This window comes from Myotis daubentonii, chromosome 4 (genome assembly GCF_963259705.1).
Source record: "Myotis daubentonii chromosome 4, mMyoDau2.1, whole genome shotgun sequence".
Lineage (NCBI taxonomy): Eukaryota > Metazoa > Chordata > Mammalia > Chiroptera > Vespertilionidae > Myotis > Myotis daubentonii.
Genome location: NC_081843.1, coordinates 10096259 through 10102462, shown reverse-complemented (window position 1 = coordinate 10102462; position 6204 = coordinate 10096259).

The following is a 6204-nucleotide window of genomic DNA, read 5'->3' as shown; positions in this document are numbered from 1 at the left end:
AATCTGCATGAGGGAGTGGTACCTAGGTAGGAGCTCTCAGATCATAACCCATAAAAGATGGTTACAGTGCGGTCCTCCCTGTCCTCCGCTCCCCGCCCCCCAGGTTGTTATACACACTTGAAACCTTAGAGTTTTGCATTCAGGCCCGGGCTTCTTGGAGGCTTTGGCCCACAAACCCATAGGCCTAACTGGAGGCCCTCCTTGCTGGTTTTCCTCGTCTCCCCTCCTTACCAGGTTGGGCCTGAAGCGCACCCTGCAGAGAACTTTGTAAAATTACATCAGACTGTGGACGAAGGGGCCACACACTGAACCTGACAAGCTCAGGGGAGGCCTGCACGGCGGCCTTACAAACTCGGAGACCTAGAGTCACCACAGAGGATGGTCTGAAATGGAAACTTTCTGACTAGCCGGCTGGCGTGGCTCAGTGGTTGAGCATCGCCCTATGAACCAGGAGCTCACCGATCAATTCTTAATCAGGGCACATGCCCGGGCTGAGGGCTCGAGCCCCAGTGGGGAGGCAGCTGATGGATGATTCTCTCTCATCATTGATGTTTCTATCTCTCTCCCTCTCCCTTCCTCTCTGAAATCAATCAATAAATATATATATATATTTTAAAACAACTTTCTGACTAAAAGCAGTTCATGGTGAGCAGTCATGTCCTAGGCAGGTATTTTTCCCTAACAGAGGTCCATCTGTACCTTAGCCGAGCCTGTCGTCTTTTTTGCATCTGCAAAAATATACCTAACAACATGCCTTTGGAATATCAAAGAAACTTCCTTTTTTCAGACCCCCTCAAAGCACAACTACCAGGCCAGAGCAGAGACTACAAATCCCCTCATTGTTATGATCATGTTAATGAACTGTTAGCTATCCTATGCCCACCTACTGTGTAAAAGAAGTATGTGTCTATTCCTTTTACTTTTTATTCAATCGCAGAGATTCTCTCCCCCCCCCACCCCTGCCCGCCCCCCCCCCTTTGCTTTGTCCTGCCTCCCTAATCTATCACCAGTGAATTTCATGTAACCCTTATGCCTCCTCCTTTGTTTGTAGTGTATAAATAAGGTGCAAAACTGCCATTCTCTGGAGCATTTTCTCAGTCTGTTGGGATTTTGCTTGCAGGCAATTGTCATCAATTTAGCTCAAATAAACTAAAAAAAAAAAAAAATCTATAGGTTTGAACATTTCTTATTCTGACATTTACTTGGTGTAGTACAACAAGATTCCAAAGAGGCCCACCAGGACCACCAGACCTGGACCCATGCTTAGCACCAGCAGGAGCCCAAGGTGCCCCACTGACCCGTTCTTTGTTTTGCATCTTTTTTGCATTGGGTGAACTTGGGTGAGTTTCCATTGGAATTCTGGACCTCCTGGTTTTAAGATAAGAGGCCCTGATTTTATTTGAGCCGGTTTTAAAATTTACTTACTTATTTATTTATTTATTTATGTATGTTAATCCTCACCCAATGATCTTTTTCCATTGATTTTTAGAGAGAGTGAAAGGCGGGCAAAAGTGAGAGTGAAACATCGATGTGAGAGAGACACATTGGTTGGTTGCCTGCCACACATACCTGATTGGGGTTGGGGATCGAACCTGCAACCCAGATATCTGCCCTTGACCAGGAATCGAACCCATGACCCTTTGATGCATGGGCTGACAGTATAACCACTGAGCAAACTGGTCAGGGCATTGAGCTGTATTTTTTTAAAAAATAATATTTTTATTGATTTCAGAGAGGAAGGGAGAGAGAGAGAAAGAGAGAAACATCAATGGTGAGAATCATTGATTGGCCTCCTGCATGCCCCCCATTGGGGATCGAGCCTGCAACTGGCAATTGGGCATGTGCCCTGATTGGGAATCTAACCATGACTTCCCAGTTCATAGATTGACGCTCAACCACTGACCCACACTGGCTGGGTGTGAGCTGCTTTTAAAATTCCTCCAGATAGAGCCCTGGTTGGTGTGGCTCAGTCGGTTGGAGCATTGCCCTGTACACCAAAAGATTGCAAGTTCGATCCCGTGTCAGAGCAGGTATGGAAGGCAACCATCTCTCTCTCTCTCTCTCTCTCTCTCTCTCAAAAATCAGTAAGCATATCCTTGGGTGAGTATTAAAAAATAAATCCTGCCCTAGCTGGATTGGCTTAGTGGATAGAGTGTCAAACTGTGGACTGAAGGGTCCCAGGTACGATTCCGGTCAAGGGCACATGCCTGGGTTGTGGGCTCCATCCCCTGTAGGGGATGTGCAGGAGATAGCCGATCAACGAGCCTCATCATTGATGTTTCTATCTCTCCTTCTCTGAAATCAATAAAAAATATATTTTAAAAAAAACCCTCCAGCCCAAACCGGTTTGGCTCAGTGGATAGAGCGTCGGTCTGCGGACTGAAAGGTTCCAGGTTCGATTCCGGTCAAGGGCATGTACCTTGGTTGCAGGCATATCCCCAGTAGGAGATGTGCAGGAGGCAGCTGATCGATGTTTCTCTGTCATCGATGTTTCTAACTCTCTATCTCTCTCCCTTCCTCTCTGTAAAAAATCAATAAAATATATTTAAAAAACAAAACAAAAAAACAAAACCCTCCAGATAGAACTAAAGGTTAAGGGTTGGTAGAACCCAGGCTATGGCAGGACAGGAGCAAAAAAATAAGTGGCTAATTTTTAACTTTGGTTTTTCAATTGGAATTGCTTTCTGAGAGTCTGACCAAAGAACTTTTTGCTGAATAAATGAGAACCTAAACTCGTTTGGCTATGAAGATAAGGGGCATTTCCTCCCTCCAGCCCAAATTTCCATTTTCTTTCTTTCTTTCTTCCTTCCTTTCTTTCTTCCTTTCTTTCTTCCTTCCTTCCTTCCTTTCTTCCTTTCTTTCTTTCTTTCTTTCTTTCTTCTTTCTTTCTTTCTTTCTTTCTTTCTTTCTTTCTTTCTTTCTTTCTTTCTTTCTTTCTTCCTTCCTTTCTTTCTTCCTTCCTTCCTTTCTTCCTTCCTTTCTCTCTCTCTTTCTTTCTTTTCAAACATATTTTATTGATTTTTTATAGAGAGGAAGGGAGAGGGATAGAGAGTTAGAAACATCGATGAGAGAGAAACATCGATCAGCTGCCTCCTGCACACTCCCTACTGGGGATGTGCCCGCAACCAAGGTACATGCCCTTGACCGGAATTGAACCTGGGACCCTTCAATCCACAGGCCGACACTATCCACTGAGCCACACCAGTTAGGACCCAAATTTCCATTTTTCTTTGTAGAGATGCCAGGGTGTTACCAGACAGGGGACCTGGTCCTGAGCAGGTCTGCCCAGGGCCAGCCTGTAGCATGTGGGTTCTTGACCTCGTGCAGGAAAGATGTCACAACATGAGTCCAGGTGATTGGGAGGATGTTTATTAAAGCTGGGCCACTGAACCAAGGAAGGGCTTAGCATAAAAGCAGCAGCAGGACAGACCTCAGGGAGGCTGCTTGGCTCTAGAAATGTTACAGGGAAGAAATGAGCCCAGGCTGGGCTGCTTTTGCTCACTGGAAAGTCACAGAAAAGGGGGCCTTGGAGACAGATTCAGGGGGTAAGCCCAGGAGGAACTGCTGCTGCCTGTTGCTCCCTGGGTTGCAGGTCTCATGGGAACCCTTAAAGTTTAGGAGATGAGTGCCTGTGGGGGGGGCGGGGGGAGGGAAAGGCACGTGTGCTCCCGGGCTGGAATCTTAGGGGAAGTCTAAGGGGGAGGGATTCAGTAGAAAATGCATCCGGTTTCCAGGTGTGCCCTTTTAGGGTCATGGCCTCTACTGATTGGTCAGCATCAGGGCAGGGGGTCATCAGTCATTGCAGCTGGTCCTGGTGCAGCCCACCTGGTTTTGCTGCTTTTCTGGGCCTGAAGCTAAAATACAAGAGCCTAGATGTTATCTCTGGGGAGGTGACCCTCTGTACTGGCTGTAATTGCTGGACCAGTTTGTTCAGCATCTGTCTCATTTTCCTCATTCCACTCGGCAAGGAATTTTCTAGTGTCTTACTGGCCTGCTGCAAGGAGGCATCCCCCATGAGATGTAAGAGCCCCATAGGGAACGCCAACTAAACTGTAATTAATTAATTGACTCATCTGGGGATGTGCGCTCCAAAGGTTGTTACCTAGTGCTCTCGGTTCTCACCACTGTTCCAGAGAGCCAGGGGGAGAAAGCAGGACTCTAAGAGGGCTGAATGCAACTACGGAGGTGATGCCCCTTGCAGTCAACTCAAGCAGCACACTTCAACTCACCACACAATATCCCTAGAAATTTGTTCAGACTCTGCAGACATCCAAATAAACCTAAAATTAAATTAGGAGGAGCACAGATCAATCCTTTTTTATTTTATTTATCGATTCATTTCAGAGAGAGAAACATTGATTTGCTGCTTCACTTATTTATGCATTCACTGGTTGATTCTTGTATGTGCCCTGACCAGGGATTGAACCTGCAACCTTGGCATTTTGGGATGATGCTCTAACCAACTGTCCAGCCAGAGCCGATAATTTTATTTTCAGCCGGGCCAATGTTGCTCAGTGGTTGAGCATTGACTTATGAACCAGAAGGTCACAGTTCAATTCCTGGTCAGCTTGTGGGCTTGAGCCCTACTAAGTGGCATACAGGAGGCAGCCGATCAATGATTCTCTTTCATTATTGATGTTTCTCTCTCTCCCTCTCCCTTCCTCTCTGAAAGCAAAAAAAAAAAAAATTTTTTTTTAAGTTAACAAGAAATTTTAGAGTTCTGTCTGGGTAGCTCAGTTGATTAGAGCATCATCCTGATATGCCAAGGTTGCAGGTTCGATTCCCAGTCAGGGCACATATAAGACTCAAACATGAATGCATAAATAAGTAAAGCAGGGCAGGGGAGAATAAAAAAAAAAATAAGTAAAGCAACAAGTTTCCCTCTCTCTCAAATCAATAAATTAAAAAAAAGAACTTGTAGAGCTGTCCCTGATCTAAAGAAGACTGCTAACGCTAAGAAATGCCAATACCCTGTTCTTCCCCTATATCCTTTGCTCTCTGAGCTTTCTTGTCCGGACTTGCCCTCTCTCTCCCTTCTTCCTTCCCCTTCTATCGCCTCTCTATCTCTTCCACTACCACCTCCCATACTGACCTAGGGCAGTGGTTGGCAAACTGCGGCTCGCGAGCCACATGTGGCTCTTTGGCCCCTTGAGTGTGGCTCTTGCTAAGCCTTAGGAGTACCTTAATTAAGTTAATAACAATGTACCTACCTATATAGTTTAAGTTTAAAAAATTTGGCTCTCAAAAGAAATTTCAATCGTTGTACTGTTGATATTTGGCTCTGTTGACTAATGAGTTTGCCAACCACTGACCTAGGGGAAAGTGAGGATAGAAATTCAGACAAGGATAATGCAGGAATTCTAGCAGCTCCCTTTGGAGAAAAGCTGGTTTCAGGCAGAGGGGAACCAGCAACTGTATATATTACTTGGACTAGAACATAATTAAGGAATCTACCTAAAGATTTCCCTGATTTTCTCCGGGACCCTGATGGACTCACAAAGGAACTTAATGTAACTGTTAGAGCATGCAATTCTGGCCATTCCGACCTATTCCAATGAATGCACCTACTGGTTTCTGGGAGCAAAAGCAACAGAATTAATAGTTGGGGCATGCGTGGGAGGCAACTAATTCAATGTGTCTCTCTCACATTGATGTTTCTCTCTTTCTGTCTCTCCCTTGCCTTCCACTCTCTCCAAAAATCAATGGGAAAGAAATATCCTCGGGTGAGGATTAACAAAAAAAAAAAAGAAGAAGAAGAAGAAGAAGAAGAAGAAGAAGAAGAAGAAGAAGAAGAAGAAGAAGAAGAAGAAGAAAAAGAAAGAAAGAAAGAAAAGAGAAGAAAGGTTATAGAAAACTGAACTGGGATTTAGAAAAAAATAAAAAGAGCCCAGCTGGTGTGCTTAGTGGTTGAGCATCAACCTATGAACCAGGAGGTCACGATTGGATTTGGGGTTGATACTGAGTGTGGGGTGTGCAGGAGGCAGCTGATGAGTGATTCTCTCTCATCATTGTTTCTATCTCTCTCTTCCTCTCTGAAATCAACAATAAAAATATATTTTTTAAAAAGCTCTACATTTATATATTTTAATTTTTTCCTTTTTTATAAATTTATTGGGGTGACATCGGTTAATATGATCATATAGGTTTCAGGTGTGGGTTTCAATGTTACAGGATCTGTATATTGCACTGTGTGCCCACCGCCCT